Source organism: Meles meles, chromosome X (assembly GCF_922984935.1).
Source record: "Meles meles chromosome X, mMelMel3.1 paternal haplotype, whole genome shotgun sequence".
NCBI classification, from domain to species: domain Eukaryota; kingdom Metazoa; phylum Chordata; class Mammalia; order Carnivora; family Mustelidae; genus Meles; species Meles meles.
In genome coordinates this window covers 113,674,161-113,700,698 of record NC_060087.1, presented here as the reverse complement: position 1 = coordinate 113,700,698, position 26,538 = coordinate 113,674,161, and the positions used below count along the sequence as shown (strand labels likewise).

Below are 26,538 nucleotides of genomic sequence, written 5' to 3'. Positions count from 1 at the left end.
GCTATGAGCTTGTCACCGAGAGGCTCTCGCATATGCGTATGTTAACTACAATTGTTCTCATAAAATTAAATAAAAGCACGCGTTTATTATTGAGGCGCTCTAATTAAGGGACAGCTGGTGTTCCTATTACACTTGCATTAGATCAAAACTGGTAATTTAGCTGCCCAGATGCACGTTTTTTAATCAAAATATAAAATTTCATCGGCTTTGTCCACTTCCCATTCACAAGTATCTGGGACCCTATTTTAGGACTCTTGCTATCCTTCAAACTCCATCGAAGAAGGGGAGCTATTGGCACGGGATCAACCTTTCCCTGTCTGGGGTTCTTAAAGGGAAATAAAGGATTGGGGCTTTTATAGAAGGGAAGTCCCACGAAGGCAGCTGGTGAGTAATTTTTTTTATTTATTTATTTATTTATTTATTTATTGGTCTTCAGTGAGCCGACACATTTACTGACTAAGGTCGTTTTTGAAATTACCTGTCTCTCTTTGCCCGTATCTGCAGTGACTCTAAGCATACAGCTTTGAACCACACTGCATTTCTCATGGGCACTCCAGTTTCTGAAGCTCCAGAAACTTTGCCGCCTCCCTGCCCCCTCGCCAGGGATGTGTGCGAGCTCTGTTTGTTTTCGCTTTTGTAAAACCTGAGCGTTATGATTTGTCCCCCGTTCCCTTAATAAAGAAACGACAAAGAGCGTTTGCAGCGTGGGCTGGGCCGCCGGGTTTGGGGGGCGAGGCGCCACACCCCCTGAGAATAAAGCCCGCGCGGCGCTCTCTGAGAACCACGCACGAACGAACGGAGCACACAAAGAATACATTTGGAGACCGAGCGGCGCCCTGCAGGAAGAAAGTGCCCGCACTCGGCGCGGGAGCTCGACTTTTGGCGCTCTTTGGGAGCGGCGGGAAGGAGGCGGAGGACAGGCGCCGGTGGGCGCGGGAGCTGGGGCGCCCGCCGCCTGACTGCCACCGGGTCCGCAGCTGCCAGCCGGGGCCAGGAGCAGCGCGCCGCGCGCCAGGTAAGGTTGGCGGCGGCGGCGGCGGAGGAGCGGGGCGCGCGGGCGCTACCTGGCCGGGCAGGGCGGGGCCGGGCTGCCAAGGGCCAGCCCCGCGCTCCCACCGCCCGCGCGCCACTCCACCGGCCCGCGGAGTTGCGCGCGAGTTGCCGTTTGGGTGGCCGAAGCCCCCACCCCCACCAGCGGCGCGGTCGCCGCGGCGCGTCCTGCTGGCCGGTCGCGGGGCGCGGGACACCGAGGGGTGCGCGGGGTAAGGACCAGCGGCGGCGGCGGCGGGCTCGGCCGGGCGGGGTTGGGGCCGGGGTTGCCATGGCAGCCAGCTAGCCCGGGCGGGAACCCCACGCCCGCCGCCGAGAGGGGACCCGGAGCGCCGAGGTGTGCTCCGCGCGCGGACTGAACCAAGAGCCCGGGTGGCGGGGGTGGGGGGTGGCCGGACCGGGCGCCCCCTGTACCCCAGCGCGCCGGCCTGCCCCGGCTTGGGACCCCTCCTCACCGACCGCCTGCGCTGGGGAGCCAAAGAAAATCTCCTGGCCTCAGGGCTTGAAGGGAGGTTCGCGGGAGCCCGGGACCGGGGGGAAGCTGGGGGAGCGCAGGGATCGTCACCTCCGTCCCGGAGTCCCCGTGCGCGCGTCTCTCGCCTTGACGTTTTACACCCCACAGCGGCGACTCGGAGCAGGGTTGCACGTCCCAGCCATGAAGTTCTGTAGGTGGGGCGGGCTTTAATTTGCTTATATCTAATGATTTCAGGAGGCTCGCTTTAAAATGGCGGCATTCAGTACGCACCCCTGCTAAAGGCTCTCCCGGCACCGGGGCCACCTCGCGCAGCGCTGCCTTTGCTTCTGCCTCTAACAGATGGCATGTGCGGCTGTCGCTGCTGCTGCCCCCGCCACTGCCGCTGATAGCAGGACCCCTTAGCCCCTGGGTTTGCGCTCGAAGCAGAAGGTAAGGCTGGAGAGGAGTTGGGGTTTGTGAGAGTGGCTGCCTTCCTAGGACGCTAGCGAAAGAAAATGTCTTTTAAACTTTAGTTTTTCAAGTGGCAATAGAAGGAAAAGTAATCCTGCAACTTTGGTGCAATTTTAGGGCTTTGATCTTGCTTCTTCCCGTTGCCGTTTTTCGTTTTTTCTACCTTTTCCTGCGTGTTCGTCTTCCTTTATATATATATGTGTATTTGTAATTTAAAGGAATTTCTTGCGTGGCATATCATCAGCAAATGTTTTTACCGACTAATTTCCCCATGTTCATGCGCTGTTGTGAGCAGCGCTGCAGCTTCCTTGCGGAGCCGTGTCTTTTCCCGCTCTGGATGGACACGTTTGGCAGCTTGCTTTTACTACCGGCATCTGAAGGGCATGAGGATAGATCTTAGGGGACTGGTAAAAAGGTGACTTTATTTTTAGCATTCACACACCTCTTATGGTAAGGAAAAGCCATTAAATCAAGAGGAGTAACGAAACTTAGCATTCAGGTGATTCATTTGTGCGGTGTTAACATTACTGTAGTGGACCTACTGTGTGCTTTTCTGACTACTGTCTTTTGATTGATATGTATAGCTACAACAGTGAGAGTGAACTTATTGCATTGCTGTAATTAAGGTAGTGTGTTTTAGAGAAGTTCTTTTTTCCTAAATGTTCCTGAATTGCTTAATTGGGCTCGGATCCCCACATGTGGGATAAAGCCTATGATTAGGAGCTGGTATCCTAGCTCTACGCATGTGTTAACTCCACAAGAAAGTATCAGTTAAAACAAAATTATTGCAAGATTTAATTTTGAAATGACTGCTATTTTTTCCCTGTGTTGACCGGTTTAATCGATAAGTCTGGGTGATTACTGATGTAATGGTTGGAAAGCAGACTCTTGAAATAGCCATGCAGGTGACTAGGCATCCTTAATACAATTCATCCAAGGTTTTTTTTTTTTTTTTTCCTCCTCCGATAAAAGGGATATTGACAGGCTTACCAGAGACCTCAGATTTTTCTGATTATACTCATATTTTGTATTTTCCTTTTTTGCCTATGCAAATGTTTAAATACTTTTTCAAGTTGTTTTAAAAAAAAAATTTCCCCATTATGCAGTACCTTTGGGGGATGCCTTGATGTTTATGGAAACTTCCCTAAACGTGGTGTAAAAGGGCTTTTGCCCATAGCCAGCTGGTATTATTCTGCCTCTGTCCAACTTTTACATCTCTCCAAGCAGTAGAATCCACCTGCCTAGTAGACTCTCCCGCTATTACATTTAGCCAGCTTCTGGGAAGGGGCCAAAGAGATTGTTTTGCACCTATTACAGAGCAATGCAGTTTTCCTGCCCAGCTGCTGCAGTGTGCCTAGAAAGGAAGAACTGAACTGTTTACAATGAAATTTACTATATAAGAAATTTTGTATCAGTGTTTGCAGATCCTTGAGAAAAGTGTGTGGGAGATTCATTGTTCACATCGGAAAGGAGAGCTCCCATCGGTAGAGCAAGTAGATAGCTGCATCCTGTGTCCCACTTGCCCGGGGAAGGGGGTTGAGGGTGACCACAACCAACTTTTCCTGTTTTTCGTGCTTCGAGCCTTAGATCCCAGTTCAACAAACTTGGCCTCCTGATGAGCTACCTTGTTGCCGAATGACTTTGGACCAAAGGCTTCCTTAAAATAAAAACAAAAACAAAAACAGAACAGTGCAAACACTAAACCTTGGGGCCAGAATAGACCAGATAAACCAGTGTCAGAGGCATTAGGAGGAAATTTTGTCAGTTAGCATTCTGCAGCTTTATACAGTGATGAGATGGGAGACCTTGTGTGAAAACATCAGTGAAGGGGTTTGCCAGAAAAAAAAATATTTTGAGAGAGAATTGATACAGTGCGAGGCTAGAGGTGGTGACTGCATGTTTTGCTCTACTTCTGAGAGCTACTTCATTTCTCTAATTTCCTTTGCTGCTTTAAGCACTCATAATGATTCCCAGGACTATTATAAAGTACCCTTTTCCCCCCTCAACTGTCTACTGCACGCATTTGACAACAGCTGCTTTTTCAGGGGGATAAAAACCTGTGATTATGAGCTGGTATCCTAAGTATCTTTGGTATTCCCTTGCGCCCACCCTTTACCTAAGCAAAGCCTCCCACAGAGTAGATACTTAGGAGATAATGAATCAAAAAGAAGAATGAATCATTTGTAAACTCACAAAGGAGCAGATTCCATGCCCAGCTTTTAATTGCAACGGTACATTTTGGTGTACTTGCAGGAACCGAAAAATTTGGTAAAGTAGATGAGAGGGTCTGCATTCTGTTTGCTTCTCACTGAACCTCAATTTTGCATTTTGATTCCCTGATACAATGAAGGTAAATAAGGTGCACACAGAGCACTTGGCCTTCTGTGGAAGTGCCTTAGAGGTGTAATTCATTTTTCTGACCAGTAGGTGTTTGATGATCGGCCCAGCTCTGCAGTAGGAAAAAGTAACCACAGCAGCTTGGTGGGGGTTGGGGGGAAGGTTTTGTCTTTAGAGACTCCACTGCACTGCACGTGCTGAAACAGTGACAGTCTCTTGGCTGCTGTGCAGATGCTGACAGTGTAGTCTGAAATTCAGTTTTGCTCTCTACCCAGCAGTCTTCAGATGTGAGATGGGGGGGGGGTGGGGTGGGAGGAAGGGGGCAAGAAGCCATCAAGTGACAAAGATTTTCATTCCTAAAATCTTGAGTTTCTCCTACTTAATAGCACAAGACGTTCAGGAAGGGGGTGGGATTTTTCTGTTGGAAAATAAACAATGTTGTCTGATAGGATGGCAAACAGGGCCCGGGGCACAGCAGACAAGAGTAAGTTACAATACGTGTTTAACAAGTAATCTGATCATGTAATTAAAGGTAGATAATGGTCACTGCCATGTTAAGACTATCAAGTGTCTGAAACAGCACAAGGCTGCGGTCACCTTTCCTTCTTCAGAGTTCTTCCGAGGAGCTGTTGTGTTTCCTTAAACCACATCTCATAGGCTGAACAGATGGATTCCCCCCACCAGCCCTGTTCTCGGCATAGGTAATGTCAGAAAACAGAAATCAGAAGTTGTGTTTCTTTGTGGGCTCTTTCTGAGGTGTGTGATACGGTTGTCACTTTGAAAATAGAAAGATATTTGTGCCTCAGATAAAACGAGGTGGCAATTTTCTTTCTTTTTCCTCTAGGAAAATAAACAGTGTTTGGGAGCAAGGAGTTTAATTTTCATTACAAGCCAAACAACAAACAAACACAAATTATGACCAAAAAGAAACCAATTAGATCTGTATTCATGTGGGCTTTCAGATCTGAAGGAAACCAGATGCTTCCAAGGCACCCTCCTCTTCCTGAATGGTTTTCTATCGCCTCAAGACAGCCAAATGACAGTGTCGGAAAGACGACTTTGAGAACTAGGATAAATAAGATATCTATTCCATTACCAAGTGTTAATGACATCCATGTGACCTAAAAGGGATCAGACAGGTGTCCCCCCCGCCCCCCGCTCATTCTAGTAAAAACACAGTATCAATCTATCATTTATTTCTACTTCGTATGAAGTGGAGTGACAGTGTTTTTAAAAGATTGGTGGGAAAGCAAAGGCAGTCTGGGAAGAGGAACCTTAATTTTAGGTGAGAAGTAAAGGTGTTCCCAAGTGGTCTCGGCACATCCACAGAAGCACACACGTGCATGTGTACCTAAATTAGTTGTCACTTTAGAACAATTTGTACAGCTACGCATTGATTTCTGCCTGGCAGATTATGGGAAAATACCTATTCAATTCCAGGCAGTTAACTTTTGGAAAAAGGATACTCAAGAGGAAGGAAGAATGAAAGAAAGCTTGATTTAAATGCGTGTGTGTGTGTGTGTGTGTGTGTGTGTGTGTGAGTGAGCATAATGCATATATTCACATGTATCTTCACATGCATACGTCTATGACACACATATATATATTCGCCCTCTGTAGGTACATGATGCTTTTCAAGAAACTCAAGCACAGTCATCCCAGAACTGGATAACAGCCGTGAGAACAAAGCGTTAAGGGGAAGAAAGGAGCCTGGTTAGAGATTTAGGAATCAATTAGGCGCGCTTGTTAAATACTATGTCCTCTCTCAAGGCCCACTTCCATCAGTGCTAAGTTGGCTTATGAGGAGGAGTGATTTGTTTCCCATTTTAGGCAGGAGTTTGTTTTATGCCTGCACAGTGGGTGAAGTCAGAGGGCCCAGGAAGAAAGGGCCTCCGATCGAGAAAGGCGGTCTGGACAGAAATGCAGGGGGTTGGCACTAGAAACTTCCGACAGTCTATTTGATCTCCTGAGGCCATGGGAGCGTCCTAGAGCCTGGCAGCTTGCTGACCTTTCTTTTCCACTTCGGATCATTCAGATGGCCTCCAAATTGTCCTCCTCGGCTTCTTTGCACCCTGGGCCTCCTGGCTTCCTCTGCACTTGGTGTGAAAGTTTGAGAGACAATTCTTTGGGCTTATGCAGGGGTCCCTGAATGTCCAGGTGCATCATTAGACAGGTGGCTGGGTCTTCTGACCTCACATCCTCAGTGCCTGGCACGTAGTAGGGTCTCTGTCAAAGTTTGTTAAAGAGAAGGAAGTGTGGATCAGTCTTTCTAAATTGTCCTTAGATTTGGTGAACACCTCTCCTGTGATTTCAGGTAGCATTATCTCTATCTTTAGGGTCCCCCCACATCAGTAACAACAGCAGCAGACGTGCTGAAGCCTAGGTCGAGTGTCCTTTGGTGGCCACAGAAGCAACTGGAACGGGTTCAGGGGAGAGCACGCAGTGGCTGAGTCCTCAAGGAGCAGCCTGCCAGCCCGCTGCTGTGTTTTCTGTCACCTGCGGTGGCATTTACCGTCCCCGCTTCCCATCCCAGGGAAATCCGTCTTCAGCAACAAGTTCTGCAGAAATGGTTCTCCAAACCATTGCACCAGGTTAAAAAAGAAAAGGAAAAAGCACACAATGAGAAACACTCGGACTCGATGCCTCGTGCCATGCATGGTTTAGGCAGTGATGAAGTCACTGACAAAAACCCAAAGGACACTGAGAGCTGTCTCATTTGCAGTTAAACCCTGATTGCCCATCTGGAGGTTGAATTTGCATAGGTTTTTATTTACCAAGATACAGGTATGAATAGAGCCTCTTTTTACTGGCTCCAGAAAGCACTGTCTACACGGTACAAGAGACAAACGAGCTGCCGTTTCAGGTCTCCCACAATCATCTCTTGCGCCCGGAGGACCATCAGCCTTTAGGTACAGCCTTTGCAGTCTCCCCTTATGTGGCAGTATGAAGAGACCAAACAAGGGAGTAGGGTTTTTTGGGGGGAGGGGGGAGGGGTGGTGACCATGGCCTGTTAGCAAAAAAAAAAAAAAAAAAAAAAATAAGAGCGAGTAAAAGAACCAGAGAGCTTGCATTTCACCTTTTGTCTTGCAGTCTTCAACCTTCATGAGGGAAAACAAGATAATGCAAAAGAAAAGCACTGTGTTTAATATTAGCTTGGGCATATTTCCCTTAGTATAATTACTATTTTTTGCTTTACAAACTGAGACGGCAAGGTGGACACATCCTGCTGTGGTGGCTGCTTTATTGCCATTAGATGTAGGTACCATATAACGCTTTTTCTGAGTTGTTAAAAAATGTATGGAGACCCATTCAACGAGACCCACGGCAGGTGGAGGTTACCTGTGTCCTCGAGAAGTTGGTGTTCAGGAGATGGTCCAGTCGCAGGTGCTGTTCGGTTACCCAGCGCAGTGACATTATTCAAAGTGCTTGCTGTCCATGATGGATGAGGGTCCCACGGAAGAGGGGCGGATTCTTTTCCAAAGTGATTTTGAGAATAGTTTAAACTCTTAACTTGTTTATACGAGCATTTTCCCTAAGTAATTGGATAGCACGGAAAAGACCTTCTTAGCTTATCCAGAAGTGCGAAGCGGACAAAGTGTATATATGATAAGGTCACATTTTAGGTCTAAGGGCTTCCAAATGCAGAAAACATGGGGTGGGGTGCCAAGTAACCCGATCTGTTTCATGAATGCCCGTGGCAGTGGCCTCAGGTGGAGACAGAGACCCCGATCTGTAAGCATGCTGCCAGCTTCCTGAGAGCCTGGGTCTGGGCTCTGATTGACAGGCATCCTGAGAGAGGGCCTTTTTCAGAAGGACCTTAGGTTTGGGGTAGGGTCTGACTTTTGCCTAGGCAACTCCTGTGAATCCACTTTTTGAGAGTGCTAAACCTGGTTTGGCTGGGGATTTGTGCGTACTGAGAGCCTCAGCATAGTGATAATGGGAGGGCAAAATGCTTTTACTTTCTGGCTAAAACTCCTTTGGGTTGAGCTCCTTTGTATTGAGAAGCGGACAGGCTGGAACAATGTGGCATAGGGCTTGGCATTTCACACCGCTGGAAAAAGACAAGAACATTTCCACGTGTGGCAAAGACTGTGATGATGAGCATAGTAATAAAAGCTTCTAAAGTATGATCCCTTTGGAAAGCTCTCATCCACGTGCACTTTGACGTCCTTGTGGGGTGGGGAGAGAAAGAGCCAGGGCAGAAAGACTGGCTCTAAGAAGTGAGTTCCTCTTCTCTGGGATGCTGGACTCTGCGGTCCTCTCCCTTACTAATAAAATAGTGGTTCTGGAAATTGATCCTAAATGAACAGGAAGCAATGAGGCTAGCTAATGTCTGGTTCCAAAGGCTTATTTTACTGATGTGGTCCATTCCTATAGTCCTTAAAATGCATATGTTCAAGCGACTGTCCTGTGACCTGCACTAAGTAAATTTGGGGGTGAGGGGGTAAATCTCACATTTTCTCACTGTCAAGCCTCCTCCTAGCCTTCCATCTATCCCCAAAGAAATTTCCGTATTTTGAGCCATCAAAGAAAACAGTTCAGACAGAGGCACTCCGAAACGGTGACAAGCAATGACAGGAAATGCTGGTTGCACTCTGGTCTCCTTCATAACTTCGCGAGACCACAGCTGCCTGATTTGTTTTCAGCTTCCTGTTTGGGGGGCCCTTGGGGTCAAAAGTAGCAGTGTTTTCCATATACATTTTCCCCTCTTTTTTGCTTTATTCTGTAAGGCCACAATAAATCTGTCACTGGACTGCATGTTTTGTATATTTTATGGACTGTATCATGTGGTTTGAGTTTAATTTGGAAGGCAGTGCTTTTATAATCAAGAGTTCCCTCCCCTCCAACACACACGTGCAGCTTTAGGGGCTGGGACTGCACGGGGCCTTCGAGAGTTTATAGCTCTATTTACACAATAGTGATTGCCAACGAGGGCATTTCCTGCCAGTTAATGACCGGTTGGAAAGGCCAAAAGTCCAAATCCAGGAGGAGAGGACCGTTCATTAAATGCCATGAAGGGACCAGGGCTCTTTTATCAGAAGGTGGTGAGGAGAAAGTGAAACCACATTCTGCCCTTTGAAGAGCCCAGAGCCTCGTGGGCAGAGGCCCCTGGGGAGGCAGGGCCTGGTGGTCTGGGAAATGGAGCCGCTTTTCAGGACAGGAACCAAAGAACTGGCCCCCAGGTTGCCAGATCAGGACTCGGGTGGGTAGGGCATTTCCTTTTGGTTGGCAACCCAGTGGAGAAGGGACACGAAAGGAGGAGGGCCCTGAACTGGCCGAAGTATCAATTAACTGGGAAAATGCTCAACTCGCAGGTGTTAGAGCTACCTTGAAAACCTCCAAGATCCCATGGTTGACTTTCCTAACTGGTTGAATAACGGATCGTTGCTAAGGCGGACGAGAACTTGGGGATGGAAGGGATGATCTCTTTTCAAGGTCAGTTTCACAGGACACCAATATTGCATTTCGATTCCCTGATATAATGAAGGTAAATAAGGTGCACAAGGAGCACTTGGCCTTCTGTGGAAGTACCTTAGAGGGTGAGGGCTGTAATATTAACCGTTTAACCTAAGACATTCCCAGGAAGTGGTTTTGTCCCCAGCATAATTCTTGCCTGCTGTAAAGCAGCTGAGGTGTGAAGAGTTTGGCATTGATTTAGAGCAAAAACAGAGTCAGACCGAGATTAGGTTTGCATCCAGGAATTCTGGACTTCCTGGCCTGTCCTTCACTCCCTTCACTTCCTAAGCCTCCAATTTGCCCAAATGTTAAATGTTCATGAAAGATAAACATCTGTTCGCAGTTCTTTAGTAAATACTGCTGCACAGGGGAGGTTGTGTGACACCCCCACTTCTGAACATGGCTTGATCCTTTACCTTGAAATTTTAATTTCTTTCATGTCTTCCACATTGTGGGGTGGGGGGAGGGAATGCAGGGGGTAGGCTGGACCTCTAAAATACAGGCGGTCATTACAGGCCAGACCCCTGGCTTTCTTCATGGGATTGGGTCATCTGTCACGTGCACAACAAACCAAATATTAAGTTTCATTTTGGGGTCTGGCAAATGTCATTATATGCTTTTTTAAATATCCAGTAATCCAAGGATTTCTGGTCATTACCAGCTCACAAAATAGAAGAGTTTTCTGAAGTTTAAAACACTCTACAAATGTACTGTATACCCATTACTGTTGTGGCTATGAGATGAGACCTCGAAGAGATTTATAAAGAGTGACTGGATGACTCCAAAATACATATTTTTTTAAAAAGTGATTTTATTTTTTGAACATTCTTGAGTTTGAATGTTGATATGCTAAAATTTTGCGAACTCAGGTTAAAGGCAATATTCTGGTCTACAAAATGTTTCGGACTGAGAACAAACCAGGTTTTTCTTTTTTTTTTTTTTAAGGACTTTATTTATTTATTTGAAAGACAGAAATTACAAGTAGGCGGAGAGGCAGGCAGAGAGAGAGAGGAGGAAGCAGGCTCCCTGCTGAGCAGAGAGCCCGATGCGGGGCTCGATCCCAGGACCCCGAGATCATGACCTGAGCTGAAGGCAGAGGCTTTAACCCACTGAGCCACCCAGGTGCCCCAAACCAGGTTTTTCTAAGCAGATACTCTACTGGCCTGAAAACGAACACTCATTTATAATTAGCACAGCTGCATTTAAATAATGATCCAAGAAATGTTAGAAGTATCTCGTTCCAAGAGGTTAGTACATTTCATCTTGACATTATTTTGTTTAGCAGACTCTTTATACGTTATTTAAAAATATATTCAAAAATAGATTTTTTTTAAAGATTTTATTTATTTATTTGACAGACAGATCACAAGTAGGCAGAGAGGCAGGCAGAGAGAGAGGAGGAAGCAGACTCCCCGTTGAGCAGAGAGCCCGATGTGGGGCTCGATCCCAGGACTCGGGGATCATGACTGGAGCTTAAGGCAGGGGCTTTAACCCACTGAGCCACCCCGGTGCCCCTCAAAAATAGATTTTTGATATATACCTTGCTCAGGTAACTACCATAGCCTGTCTCAGTGGCGTCAAAGTTAATGAAGATTTACCCTACTATATATATGTGTAGGGAGCCAACATCACCTCGTGGTATGGGAAAAGTCCACTCATTCTGTCGTCATAGTTTTTAAGTGGTAGGCAACAACTCATTAGCGCATGATGAAATCCGTGTAGTAGGTTGTGACTAGCACTTTTTAAAAACAAAATTGAATAAGATAGTAGGAAAATATCAGAATATATCATGTAGGAAGGTTAGATATTTTTGGTAAGACTTTTTCACATCTAGACACGTACACACTTAAGATGTGATATGTGTTTCTTACTGTTGCTGGCAAAAAAGTTGAAAAGTCAGTGCTCTAGTGGATGTTATTTCAAACTGGGTCGGTAATGGTTTGTCGTCTGTATTTGAGGGAAAGGTAGGGCGCTGACATACTAAGCAAGGTTCGTTCACTACCTTGACAGTCACGTGTCTGTTTTGGAAACTGTGAAGTGAGACGTATTGCCATTGGAACGCTGTAAGGTTGATGTCTGTGGTATTTTTAGTCCTAAGGAGATGCACTTTGGGTATTATGTATTTACCAAGTGGTATTCCGAAAACATGAGACACAGAAAACAGTGCTAGCTGGGAACCCAAGATAGAAAAGGACATCTTAAGGGTAAAAACACACATACACATACACACGAAAAATCTTGGGATAGTTGGGCCTGAGTTGCTTCTAGTAGGAAAAGAATTGTCAAGAAAATTTAGATGAGGGAAGAGCCCACTTTATTTTAAGAGGAGTTAAATGTAAGTTAAAAGAGTTCAAAAATTACTTTTGACTTTTTAGAAATCAAAAACGGTCCCATCCTGAGAGAACGTATTTGCAAGAAGAGAGCTGATTTTTAAACAAATATAAATGTACACATTTACCGTAGATTTGGAAGAAAACCTGAGCATGGTTGTTTTTTCCTGCAACGAACAAAGGCACACATTAAGTGAATTTGAAAATTGTGGGCGGGAAGCAGAAGCCAAGCGTCTGTTAAATATACCTAGGATACTGATGCAAATGATTATACAAATAGAGAAGACAACAGCCACATAGCCTTTCTTGTTACTATTTTATACTCATGAGAATTAAGCCCAGTAGTAGAAAAGAAAAAGATAAAGTCACAGGAAGTACTGAGTGGGGTCTCTTAGGAGATTGGAAACATCCTTAGAAGCCTGGACAATCTCTGCATATTCCTTTGACTTAAATAATTGTTAGAGGGGAGGAAAATATTGCCTTCTGGGGCACTTGGAGTCTCCTGTTGGAGCCTAAGGATCTTGTCTTCACTCCTTACCCTCCTGATCCCCCCCACACCCCCCTCCGCCTCCCTCAGCTGCCTCCCTGTGTCACTATATCTTACTACTGCTTTCTCAACTCTGAGAATCTGAGATGAAATAGGCTTTTCATCACAGACATTTAAATGTTAAACTCAAGTTACCGCTCTGAAAATAAAATACAATCTCAGTTCTAATGAGTTGGTAACTAAATTCTGTCACTGTCAATGAGTTCTCCTCTCCCTCTTGAGATACATCCTATTTCAAACTTAAGAATAGAAAAAGATTTACACAGCTAATGGTTGTGTAATTAGCAATCAATTGATGAAATGAGATGTAAAACAAATTAAGCACAATAATAAAGTATTACTCCATCATTCCTGCCCCCCCCAAAGAGAAACCCGCCGAAAAACCTGGTTACATACATTACTCTATTGACAATGAGAAAAACAAACACAACGCTGTTGGGTGAACCTGCGAAAATTTCCAGATCCTGGGAGTGACAGCTTTTAGCGACTTCTTACTCTGTTCATTAAAGCTCCTTAGATAGCACAACTATGTATGTTTTTAGGCTGGAGAATAACTTGGTTTACAGCATCGATTGCTCCATAAACAGCATTTACAGAGCAGCCTGGAGTAGGTGTAATAAGGTGTGGGCATCTAGAGCATGAGTTAGTCAGGATTTCCAGCTGCAGTAAGCATACGGTTTGTCGTGTGTTTTAGGCAAACAAAATTAGTCATTGGTTTGGGGTGTCAGCTCCTTTTTTTTTCTTTTCACTTTAGCCTTCTGGGGTTTTGGTTCTGGAATACTCGGCAAATGATTAGTGATAAGAAAAGGCTATGTAAGAAGGTATGTGAAAGCCAACTAAACCCCAGGCTCTTGTTCACGTCACACGGCGTTCTCCCATTTCTCAGTGTGTCTGTGAAATATTTTGCTCCCTCACATGACACGTCTGCCAAATTACCTTTAAAACTTTGAAGTAGACAGAGGATTCAAGACCTTCAGCAGGTGAGTTCCTTTCATTTATAGTGAGCAGAAATTTCCCTCAGAAGGCATTGAGACCGTGAGGGCAAACAGACTTCTAGAACGAAGAAGGAAGATGGGAAGGAAGAAAGAAATGCTAGATTTGCCAGTCTTTTTTTTTAAGATGTTATTTCTTTATTAGAGAGAGAGTGCACAAGCAGGGAGAGGCAGGCAGGGGAAGAGGGAGAAGCAGGCTCCCCGCTGAGCAGGGAGCCACATGTGGGGCTCAGTCCCAGGGCCCTGTGATCATGACCTGAGCCAAGGCAGACGCTTAATGACTGAGTCACCCAGGCGCCCCTAGATTTGCCAGTCTTTTGCTGGGATAATCCCTTATCACATAGTCCTCATTCTTGTGGAACCGTATCAGCCAGAAAAAAGGGAAGACGTTGATACTGCTGTTGGCTTATCCATGAGGAAAACCCCTTGGTCTGAAGCATTGCCGCCATTAGCAGGAAGCCTGCCATGATTAGGCAGAAGGAAAGCAAAAGCCTGATCATCTTAGTTCGAGGACAGGAGCCAGGACAGGAGCCCCGGCTCCTACTGTTCCTTCTGGTTGGTAACAATTCAAACCCAACCCAACCCTCCTGAAAGGAGAGGTTGGTTTGTTTTTAAGTGAAAATCAGCTGGGTCTCCTTGGGTTCCTATAAAGAGAGTAGTGTGAAGTACGCCTCCAGATTTCTGAGGCAGCCTGCTTTTAGCTTCCTAAAGCAAAGCAGATTTAGGAAATAGGAAGTCAGAAAATCAAAGCAAGAAAGACTATGGCTTTCTTTTGTGGCACTAAGGGTCCCTTTCTGATTTGCTCAGGGGGAACAGTGGCAGACACCGTCACCAGGTGAGATGCCAGGGGCCTGTGACTTCCCTGGATGTGTCCTCATGCTGGCAGGCCCAGATGGGGTGACGCGGGCTCTCGGAGTTCTTGAGTGGCGGCTTTTATTACCACCTTCACCTCCAGGAATGTCTTGGACTTTTAAATCAATCTTCATATCCACAGGCAGGAGTTTATATAGGAATAAAATTTGAACCCCCATTTTCACACCCAATAAAAAATCCTATAATAGGTGTTTATTTAGAATCAGCTGACATTTATCAAACAATGACTATATGCCAGATGCTCTGCTAGGTGCTTTGTTTCTGTTATGACGAAATTCCCTTTAGCTCTGAAATCCCATGGGTTCTAACCCGGCAAGGACTCTCCTTGGCATCTAATAGTTATCGGGCTAAAAATGGCACCTCCAGTTCCTTGCTCACTTTTCAGTACCACACCCTCCCCCCCCAGCACAGGATCACTTCTTCTTTGTCCCTGTTCTCTTCATCTACTTTAGGACCAAGTTGAGTCCCATGGGCAGCCTCTTCCATCAGCGAAGGCATTTGTCTCCTGGGAAGTCAAGCCAACATGGATCTGGCACTCATCCCTGTAGAACGAAAACACTGGTTTTGCTCTCTGGTGGCTGGTGCTGCAGCCGGATAGGAAGTGTCCGGTGGATGAAGAGTTAAAACGTCAGGACGATTAAGTTGAGTGAAACAGCCTGTAGAAAGGCCCAGAACAAAGTTGATTCGAACTTGTGCGCAAGGCAGAGAAAGTAACCCAGCAGCTATGGGAGTCCGTGTCTCACCTCTAGGAGTGGCCAAGGCAGCCTAAGCAGGACCAAGAGGAGAAGGCGGGGAAATGGGGCGGGGCGGGGGGGAGGGGCAGGGGGTGGTAGGGAGGAGGAATCTCCTTGATTAAGGAAAGGAAAGAGTGCTGTTGTGTGGTTAAGGCAGGAGTGACTTAGATGATGCTTACTGGCTGGCAGGCAGAAGGAGGTGAAGCAGAATTTGATCTTTGATCCTCCTTTCATTCATCATCTATAGAACATTAAGAAGTGTCTGTAAATGGCTAGATATGTACAGCATGGCCCCCTGCTTGTGCAGCGCCTGTGTTAATATGCCCAGTAGTAAGCATACCGGATTAAGCAAACCATGAGGAACTCTGGTGTTTATTCTTTTTGCCCTTAAGGTATAAGATTAGGCTTGTCACCAAAAACAATAAATAAAATAAAATTAAAATTAAAAAAAATTTTAAAAAACTGAGATGGGGTGCCTGGGTGGCTCAGTGGGTTAAAGCCTCTGCCTTCGGCTCAGGTCATGATCTCAGGGTCCTGGGATCGAGCCCCGCATCGGGCGCTCTGCTCCGCGGGGAGCCTGCTTCCCCCGCCCCCTCTGCCTGCCTCTCTGCCTACTTGTGATCTCTCCTTCTGTCAAATAAATAAATAAAATCTTAAAAAAAAAACTGGGATAGGTTGGAACAAAACAAAGCAGAATTCAGCAAAATAATAGATAATAGATAAAATCATTTTTAAATGGCACCTCTCGGTGCTACTGAATTCATGCACATGTGACTGACATCTTTCTTTCCATAATATAGGGCTCCGGGAAAATGAAAGTCAAGTGGGGAAAGCTGTAAAGAATAACGATATTGGACTATAACTGCCAAGATTGTGCTTTCCCTTTATGATTTCCCTTTAGACTAGGATCCCGTGTAAGTTCTTCATAAAGTTAGAAATTTCAACACGGGCAGCACCTTCCCTGTGTTGCGTCTGGCAACTTCCGGTTCTTGTGGATTTTCTCTTTCACCGTGTAATTCAAAAAATAAGCCTCGGGTCCAGATTCAGTTCTCCTTACTGGAGCCACCCTCCCCAATTTCCCTTTTAGAACATATCTTCTTCTTTCTTTCTCAGCAGCTGATGGTTATCGGTGCAAAATATCTTGAATGTAAACCTTATACTTAATGTCTGGATTGCTGTTGATTCTAGTCAAAGAGAGAGGGTTGTTGCTTTGAGGTTCTGCAAATGCTTTTTATTCTAAAGGGGAAATTATGCAAATTTGGTGACATGTTGAAAAACTTAAATCTTTGAAGTTATTGTAAAGGTACTAATTATCTAAACCCGCATTCCCCGATCTGTGTTTATTTTGCCACATGTTCCAGGTAAAAAAAAAAAAGGCGGGGGGAGGTATTTCTTAGGTGGGATGTCTGGGAATTGATGTTTAAAATGAATACCACATCCTAAGGATTAAATTGCATTAAAGCTGTATCCCCTACCTCTCTCAAAATGTGTACATAGACACAAATGTGTATGTGATAGTGTATGTAAATATATGTAGATATAATTTTATAACTTCAACTTTTGTTTTTTATACTACATTTCAACTCACTGGGCAAACACTACTTGTTGATAAGAATTTAAGAATATTCTATCAACCGACATCAAAATAGTTGCATCACATCTTCCTTCCAAGAGAAAATACTGCACAAAATAACTTAGATTAAAAGACACTCCTCCCCAGAAAAAAAAAAAAAAGTTCTTTAAATAGATTTCTAAAACAACTGAGAAATCTTTGCTTTTACTTTCCTGTTTATGATTTCTAGTTTAAATGTCTTCCTTACCATTTAACACTGGAGAAAATAGATATCTCGAGTATCCTAAATCAAGAAGCAAGCCAGATGATTTTACATTTAAGTTAGGATATCTTTGTACTTCGTTCAAGTAAAAATATTCAGCGGATCCAAACTTAAAATGATAGCATGAATGGGCTTATTCAGTCTGTGATCAACAATTTTCAACTCCTTGCTTGGTAATTGAAAGGCCTGCACAGGAAGACAAGTTCATATGGTTGGTTTAAATTAAGGCTATTGTTTGAGGGAATCAAACAGCTTGGTAATCAAGTTGTGAACTCTGTGCCTCTCTTAACTAATTAATTTAGTCTGATACCTCTTCAAAGATCTTGTTCCATGTTACCAATTAGCCACACTTCTTAAGCATCTCACCTCTTCCTCCAGGGTCTTCTCTCTGGTTTATTATTATTATAATTACTTATTGGATTCAGTAAAAAAGCTGGATTTGCAAGTGGGTCCTTTTTGTGTTTGATTAGTATCAGTGATTATTATTATTAGTAGTAGTTGTATCAGAGCCCTTTTGCACAGTGAAATTGTATTTTTCTTTTAACTGAGGCTTGCACACTGAAGTTAAAATTAAAATTATTGATAATTAATATGAAAATAATTAAAATGAAAATAATCTATAAAAGTGCCTGCTTCCCAAAAGTCAGTACCATGTTATCTTTGTGCGTATGTATGATTAACATTGTAATAAATACCAAAGAAATGATGACTTGTTTGTTGAGCTTACAGTGGGGAAAATTTCCAGCAAGGAAGACAAAAGTGAGTGATGGGAGAAAGCCTTTGCCTCCGCTTCTGCCCAGCTGTGTTCTCTTGGCAAGAATTTGATTCTTTCGGTATTCGAATTGAAAATCGTAGCCTTCTACATGTAGAACTGTTGGCACAAAACGGAGAAGGGGGCCGATTTATCTGACTCCAGTCAACAAGCTACACAAATTCATATTTTAAAAAAATCTGCAAAAAAATACACGGGGAGAAATCAGGTATACCCATTGTGTGTGACTTTTACAATTGACTTCCTACAGCATATCAACCCTGGCATCCCTCCAAAGCAGGCTTTTACCACGTGATTGCTGTACCTATAACCATGGAAAATTGCTTGGGCAATCGAATATATCAGACATCATGTCTTCTTTTGGTTTGGAAAACATATTTACAGACTACGTGTTTATTAGTTTATTATAGGGCATCCTAAGTGTTTAGTGCCTCCCCTCTGACATATATGCACACAAATACACACCGGAACAGTTTTGACATTCATTCATTCATTCGTTCATTTATAGTTCTGACTTATATTTAAACCTGAGTTCTGTAGTAGATTGCAGTGGTGTTATAAATCTCTAGCAGCCGTGGACCTTTTGCAGTTGTATTGTCCCATGTAATATCTGGACTAAAATCAATCAATTATACCTTTTTATTTAAATTTAAAGTGAGGTGCGCCTTGGTGGTCCAGTGGGTTAAAACCTCTGCCATCGGCTCAGGTCATGATCCCAGGGTCCTGGCATGGAGCCCTCTGCTGGGTGGGGAGTCTGCTTCTAGCCCCGCCCCCCCACCGCCTGCCTCTCTGCCTACTTGTGATCTCTCTTTCTCAAATAAATAAATAAAATCTTTAAATTTAATGTGAATCATCACCAGTTTTTAGTACCAGAGCAGGTCTCACTATAGAATAATCTAGGGCAGAGAAAACAAAAAAAAAGGAAAGGAGTATTAAGTGATAGGAAGAGATGATATAATCTTGTGCTCCTTTTTAAAAAGTTTGTTTGTTTATTTATTTATTTATTTATTTATGCCCTACACCCAAGGTGGGGCTCCAACTCACACCCCCGAGAGTCACATGATCCACTGACTGAGCCAGCCAGCCGCCCTGTAGGCTTTTCTCATGGAAACAGTTCCTTACTCCGTGCCAGGCACTGTGATAAGCACTTTGCACACATCCTCTCATCTCATCCTCACTGCGACCCTGTGACGTTGGTGTTCTTATTTATCTCATTTTTACAGAAGGGGAACCCGAAGCTTGGAGAAGTTAAAACGATTTCATTGGGAAGTTGAGTGTGCTGTCTCTTTTACAATGCATTAGTGATCTTGGACTGAGCGCTGGATAAGGACAGTGCTGCTGGAATGAAGTAAACATGTGCAATGACCCAAAGCCGCAGACTTTCCAAGTTAGAGAACCATAAACTCTTAGAAGTAGAGGGGAGAAAGCATCATTCAATTAACAGCACCCTTGTGCAGGAGAAGTCTGCTCCACACACCGCTGTCGGTAACAGTAACCAGACTTCTAAAAGTCATATTATGGTGAGATATACTAGTATTTAATAGTGGCGGTGCCTGATATCTTTAAAGTAATCTTTCGTTTGGGAGATTTTAATGTAAACTCTGCTGAACGCATGCAGCGATCACAGAATATTTTAAATCCTGGCTTGATTTTTCTGTTTTTTGACCTCCCAGGACTCTTCTGTTTCACTTGCCTTCCTACCCCACTTGTTGCTTTTTTTCTGTCCCTGTCTTTCACTTTCCTTCTTTTCTTTTCTTCCTTTCCTTTCTTTCTTGCTCTGCCTTGGTTGCACATTCAACATACCCTTACTGAGCACAGTCCGTGAGTCAGCCATGTTTCAAGGTGCCGAGGATAGAACCCTAAGCAAGTATTCAAATAAGCTGTAATCTTAAGGTAAAGAACCTAGATGTTTTTCTACAAAGACTTTCAAATGTAAAGTAACAGCTAAACTGAGGGGGTTGTGGATCTATTTTCCAAGAGAGGCATAAATAAATAAATAAATAAATACATACATAAATAGAGGCAATGGCTTGAGACAGCTTTGGACTCCCACTAATTCTGTCACCTTTAAGGAGGATGTTGATTTCTTGCATGAAGACCCACACTCACCATCTCTGTTCTTTGTGGTGCCTCCCTTAGTGGTCCCACCATGTACTGGGCACTTTGCCATGGCGCCCTGCGTGGAGACCAAATCTTCGTTTTCCCACCAGCTAGCGCAATGTCTTACATAGAGCAGGTGCTTAATACTTCCATAGTTTAACAAGTATTTGTTGAGAATTTAATACCCATAAGGTATTGAGCCAGTGACAAGATGAATAAGACATGTCCCTGAGGTTCTCACGGTGAAGCAGACAGCTGATCTCAAGTTCTGCTATCCCATGACAAGTGTTGAGCTGGACATGAGCAGACATGTTTGATGGGGACGCTGAAACCCTGAGCAGAATTCTGTGCTGGATCTAATCCATGTGCTCATCTGATATGCACATCCCTTCCGTGACATTGTCCCCTGTATCTGAACCCATCCAATAAGAAGGTACTCATTTCCTTTTTAACAAGACAGGGAAGTTAATCTGCATTTTCCTAATCTCTAAAGTCTGCATACTTGACTTCAAATCTATGAATACCGTGTAATTATAGATTTCATTGGTAAATAAGACTTAAGTGGAGCTGTTGTTGATAATGCTTGGCTCCTCCAGAAATGGTATCTTCATGGAACTTTGAATAACCTTTACAATGATTTATTTATTTAGTAAGCTCTACACCCAACATGGGGCTTGAGCTCAGGACCCCGAGATCAAGAGCTGTATGCTCTACCGACTGAGCCAGCCAGGTGCCCCAAACTTGACAGTTTTTAAAAAATTACTTCAATTCATTATGTACCCAAATCCCTAGTAACAAACCTATAACTCTCAAGTGATATTTATGCATTTTCATGCCCACAGGAGGCAGGACAGAGTGGAGATGGGCAGCAAGTATTCTGAATTTGATCTCTGCTTCACTACTCAGCCACCATGTGGTCCTAGACCAAGTTATTTAATCTTTCTGTGTCTCAGTTTCCTCATCTGAAAAATGGGAATACTAGAGGTGCTTGGGTGGCTCAGTCAGTCAACCATCCGACTCTTAGTTTCGGCTCAGGTCATGATCTCAGGGTCATGAGATCAAGCCCTACCATGGTCTCCACACTCAGCGCAGCGTCTGCTTGTCCATCTCCCTCTGCCCCTCCCCTTCCTCATGCTTTCTCTTGTTCTCTCTGTCTCTAAAATAAATAAATACAATCTTTAAAAAAAAGAAAATGGGACAATAACAGTACCTACCTCACAGGATTGTTATGAGCAATAAATGAATTAATGTAAGTGAAAAAGCTAAGATTCGTGTCAGGCACATAGTAAACACTGCGTATATTTGCTGTTATATTTTCAGTTTGACTGCAATTACACGCTCTATTCTGTTTCTCATAAACCATATATACTCCTCTTTAAATGACATACAGGTGACTGGAGATAGATGGGAAGGTTTCTCTTACATGGAGTTTCTAGTCCTTTGAGTCTTTCCATATGAAGAGCCAAGTAAGTTCACAATTCTGTATACGAGGAAATGAGAGGCCAACTTTGACATTCCTTTCTCCTCCTGTTCCATGGCCATAGAGTTTGACAATAAATTACACGACCATCTCCTATCAGCTTGGTAAAATCTCCTTAGCTCACATGTTATCCCATGCTAAGGGATCAGTGCTTTTCGAAAGTTCGATGTGTAGCTTAGAAGCTACAAGAAATAAAGCACACAACAGAATTGGATTTACACTTCTTGACTGCATCGATGCCATGCCGTTTGCCAGCCTTGTGATTTATGTAACTGTTTCTTTAGTCGACCAGGAACATCTTTGGCAGGATGCTGTCTGGGGGCCAACATTTAATGGTGAGTTTCAGTCTCCTACTGCTGATAACTCTTTTTGGCAGTGCTCCAGAATTCTGCATGGCCAAGACCAAATTGACAAATACAAAGTCATTTAGAATAAGAATGAATTAAGATTGAGATTACTGTTGGCCTTTCATCTTTCTGTATTGTTTCATATTTCTTATTTCCAGGGCAGTGATGATACGGTCATTTTCAGGATTAAGCACAGGGGGGGAAAATGCTGAAAATGGCATGGAGCTGTGAAGCCTATGCTAAGTGCAGCTTACGTCAGCAGTTAAGTTGGGTTTAGAAATTCACCAACAGCCTTTACAACCTACTGTAATTATCCGCAGAAATCAACATGTGTTCAGTGACTAACTCTCCAGAGCTTTTATTAAGATAAATAAACAGAAGCAGCACTAACCAGTTCCCTTGCATTTCCTAATCTTTGGCATGCCTTTTGGTCGTATTTTAGACTTAAGGAGGGCTCTGTCTCTCCTGAGGAATCCAAACTATGCCTTCTCCTTTGGCTGGCTGGAAAATTTAAATCTCCCTCTCGCTGATCAACTTCAGTCCCAAGCTTGTCTATGTCCCTTTACATTGTGCATATGTCAAGGGATCTGAACATGTGGTATGCGTTAGCGAGCACCTTACACAAAATAGCAGTGTGACAGTCCAACGAGCACCTTGCACAAAATAGCAGTGTGACAGTCCGACAGTATGCCTCGGTAGATTAAGATATTTACCGGGATACTGCCTTACTGGTTGGAACATAAACACTGACCAGAACACCCTTTCCACTGCACACTTCCTGGACAACCCCCCGCCCCACAGATTCAGCAACAAAAATGTAACCAAGTGCCCAACATGTCCTTCAAGACATGACTGGTGTTTCTAACCGCAACCCAGAATTATTAGAAAAAGCATTTCAGAAGAGATCTACTGAGCCTGATTAAAAGAGACAAATATTAATGTTTAAAAGTTCTGGTTTTTGAAATCTCGTTTTTATTGATCCCCTCCTTGCCTGACAGTTCCAATAAATGAGGTGTTAATATAATAAGACCTCAATGTGAATTTATGGCCTTTTGTTAATATTTTCATAGGCCAACGGTATTAATAAAAATTACTTGTCATTGAAATTTTGGTGTTGAGAAAATATATTTTGGGACCAGAACCAGGATTGTAAAGAGGTAGGTACTTTCGGTGAAAGTACTTCCAAAGTCATAGAGTTGGGGGGCAGGGGAAGAATATAGAATATTAATCTCCTGTGTTCTCTTTTTTAATGAAATCTGATTGAAGAATTATTTTCTCACCTAATAATGGTCTAAGGGAGTCTGGTGTAGAAGAGTCTAAAATGAACTTCTGCGTGCACACCTTTTTTTATTTCATAAATATGCATTTTTATCTGGAGGGAAATTATTTTCTTTCATCAGTATCCTACATGCTTCAAAATACTGCTGCATTATTTAGAAATAGCAATGTAGACTAAGCGGGTGAAGATGAACACTCTAAAATGTATTTTGAAGTTCAGTTTGTCAGTGGAAATTTTTCAAATAACAATAACACTTTGCTTATCCTGCAAGGATTTTCAAATGGCGTGTGGCTGCAAATGTTTGCTGCTGCCCTGTGTTAGAGGTAGTAGTCTCCTGAAAAGAACACTGTACGAATGGGCATGTTGCTTATGTGTGCTAAGGGAAAAGCTACATCATTTTTTTCGGAAGCATGCCTTTAAAAGTTAAGGCCAGCTCCCTACTGTTCGGTGTAATGAACAACGAATATTCTAATTTATTTAAAAGAGTTAACCACCATCCTGACAAAATACAGAGCAGCTTACAAAATGTGCCCCAAGTAGAGTTTTCTACGTGCAAATATATACACTTAATTTACTCGAGGGAAGCTTTTGGATAGGCTCCATATTTGAGTCTGATATTTATGCTAACATGTATTTTTGAAAACCTACTATGTACTCAGCCCTGAAACTGTTTTGGTTCCCTTTTTTCCACATTACTCCTTTTCCATTTGCTTGGTAATCCTCTTTTATCATTTCAGCTTCTGTGCACTTTTAGAAAATGGCATTTCAGGTGTATCAGATGGTTTTTTAAAGCATGCTCTTCTTACCTCTGCGTAGCATAACGAGTGTGTTTGGATAGCAAATGCAATAGGACATTTTTTGTGTGATTTCATCTTTAGCTGAGACACTACCGTCCCACTGATGACTAATGGTTTTCCTGATTTTTCTATTGACACAAATAACCTGGTAAAGAAATGAGGTACGGAATTATCATTTTCCTTGGGTTTGTACTCTCATTTCTGTACTCTCATTTCCACTAAATGTGAAAATGGAGAATCCCTCCATTCTTTATCTTACCAACCTTTGCAAGTGTAAGAAGCAGGCTTTCTTGATTTTAGCTAGCTGTATGAGATATATTTAATTTGGGATTTCTCTTGGAGCATCATCTTGTTTCATTTACTATGAGTTGCTGACACAGTTTCTCAAATACACTGAAATAGTAATTAAATGGAACTCAACTGTCTGATACCCATAATCAATAAGAACTTTTAATCTGCATTCGATTGTTATGAGAAATGAAATATGAATTTACCAGGGATTAAATATAAGAAAAAATAACCCGTATTGTAACCTAAGTTCAATTCGTATTGAAGCCAAACCCCAATAACTTCTATTAACCTTAATAAGAATGGATGTCCAGGGATGCTGGCATTAAGGCACTATAATAACTCTAGTAATGAGATAAAGATTAATTAGGGTTACTTTATGTTGTTTGGTAAAACAAAAACGAATGGTATTGAGAAGATTTCTACTAAAAGTGATTTCTGGTTACCACGATTTAAAAAAAAAATTCTCCCAGTAGTTTCATTAATTCAGTCTGTTTTATATGATCTACCGATTTTGGACAACATTGTGCTTTCTCTTTTTATAAAACTGATGAAGGAAAGCTATGTCTTCTCACACATCCAGTCATTATGTTCGCAATCTCATGCCACATTCTTCTTCTCTTATCCCTTAAAAAAATTCAGCCAGCCTCTTTTAGGTACAGTGATGGCTGAAACTTTGTAAATTTGCTATCTATACAGATTATATTTGATTGATTATGCATGAGAAATCCACTCGTTTTCTAAATATTATCCATTGTTACGGATTGATATGCAATTGATTCAGCTCTAATAAATAGTCTGTATATTTTAAATATGACCAAAGGTGAGAAAAGCATGGTTTTAGCTATTTGGAGAGATTTTATAGGGTACATATTTCTTAAATTACACATGCAAATGTAGCCTTAAACCGGGGAATCCACTATGCTTGCAATTCGGGGAGTTGCCACCAGGTGGCACAATTAACACCTTTCTCTCACCATCTTTGTTATCTATTAACTTCCCTATAGTCTGCTTTGTAAAAGCGGGCCATTACTCTATTTCTCCTGAACATTTGACAGTATTAATTTCAGCTTCCCATTCAAATAAATAGACTTGGTTTGGAGTCAGGACACAGTGGCTTCAGGTCTTGTGATCATATGTCTTCTCATGCCATGGAAATTAAGAGTTTAAATTTGAAGGGAGAGTACAGAAGGAGAGAGAAAGAATAAATCAGACACTAATAGAGGGAGGGAGGGACTGATGGAGGAAGGGGGAGAGCTATTGAGAGACTGAGTTTAAAGCTTCTCCAAGGTATAGAACTAAGGATTCAACTCTGGTTATTAGAACTGAGCTCTCCTGCTGCCTGTGTTACTCTTTGTAACTGTTTTCGAATCATTTCTTCTTTATAGCCCTGCTGTCTGGTCTGAAAAATGAGGGCATTGGCCTGTGACTCATCACTGCCCCTGTTGTCAGTCTGTGACTTAGGCTCATATTAAAGCAGAAATGTGGGGAATGCATCTTTGCTTGAGATCTTGCTTGGGTTCATGATTGAACAACTCAAAGAGCAATAAAAAGTAGAGATCATTATACATAATGAAGATGTATATGTTCATTCTCTTCCTGTTTATGTCGTCATTTCCTGGTCCTGCTATCAATAAAGCACTCTGAATTTGGGAGGCACGGGTAGACAGAACACTTCTGGACCCATGTTAAAGGAAAACTAGACCACCTGCCACGTCTAATACAGTGCTATGCCGTGAACTGGGACGTGCTGGGTCTTTCTTTCCTCCACTTGAGTAGACCCAGTCACTGTGGTGGACAAGACATACTACTTTTGCATAAGAGAGAGTCTTCTAAGAGGACACAGCTTGTCATTCTAGAGTTCTAGGAGTTTGTAGTTATAGAGCAAGGGAGATTCAGAACTTCCTTGCCTGCTACCTCTAAGAATTTGGGGATGCGAGATTATCTCCCCAACTAGAGAATAAACTTGAGAGAAGAGAATCTGTCTTTTATGCATTTCATGTCGCCCGAAGACCAAATGCAGTGCTCCGTACACAGCACACAAGTTCACGACACACTTGCTCGTTGATACCATGATAAAAAGTTACCGACTCACAGCATCTTAGCCTGACATGGTGATGTGGGTGTTTCTAGCCCAGTTTCCCAGGCCGTGTGATAGAGACCCAGCGAAGAGGATTGTACCATATTGTGAGCCAGTTCAAGCCCTCAGCCAGCCCTCCGCTGTGCCTCGCTATGACTCTATAGTTTTCACCTAGAGATCCTTCTTGAGAAACAGAAAACAAGTCAACCTCTTGCTTTCATTTTCTCTTGTTCCTCTCCAGCGTTCTTCATTTTTCAAAGTATTTGTATAGGGAACTTGCTGGCTTCAGAGTGAATACGTTGCTAAACATTTCAA

General features: G+C 43.2%; 1 protein-coding gene across 10 annotated transcripts in view; it reads left to right on the top strand.

Annotated features, from left to right (window-relative positions):
* Positions 1-869: 869 nt before the first annotated feature.
* MBNL3 (muscleblind like splicing regulator 3) overlaps positions 870-26,538 on the top strand; it is a 106,350-nt gene continuing 80,681 nt past the window's right edge. For 4 of the 10 annotated variants that reach the window (XM_045995272.1, XM_045995273.1, XM_045995269.1 and 1 more), the window contains exon 1: positions 1,740-1,954. The gene's annotated coding sequence lies outside the window, so the exon portion shown is untranslated. Of the gene's footprint in view, positions 1,016-1,147; positions 1,263-1,739; positions 1,955-26,538 lie in introns of those variants that run through there. The other 6 variants (XM_045995271.1, XM_045995275.1, XM_045995270.1 and 3 more) reach the window with 5 other exon arrangements.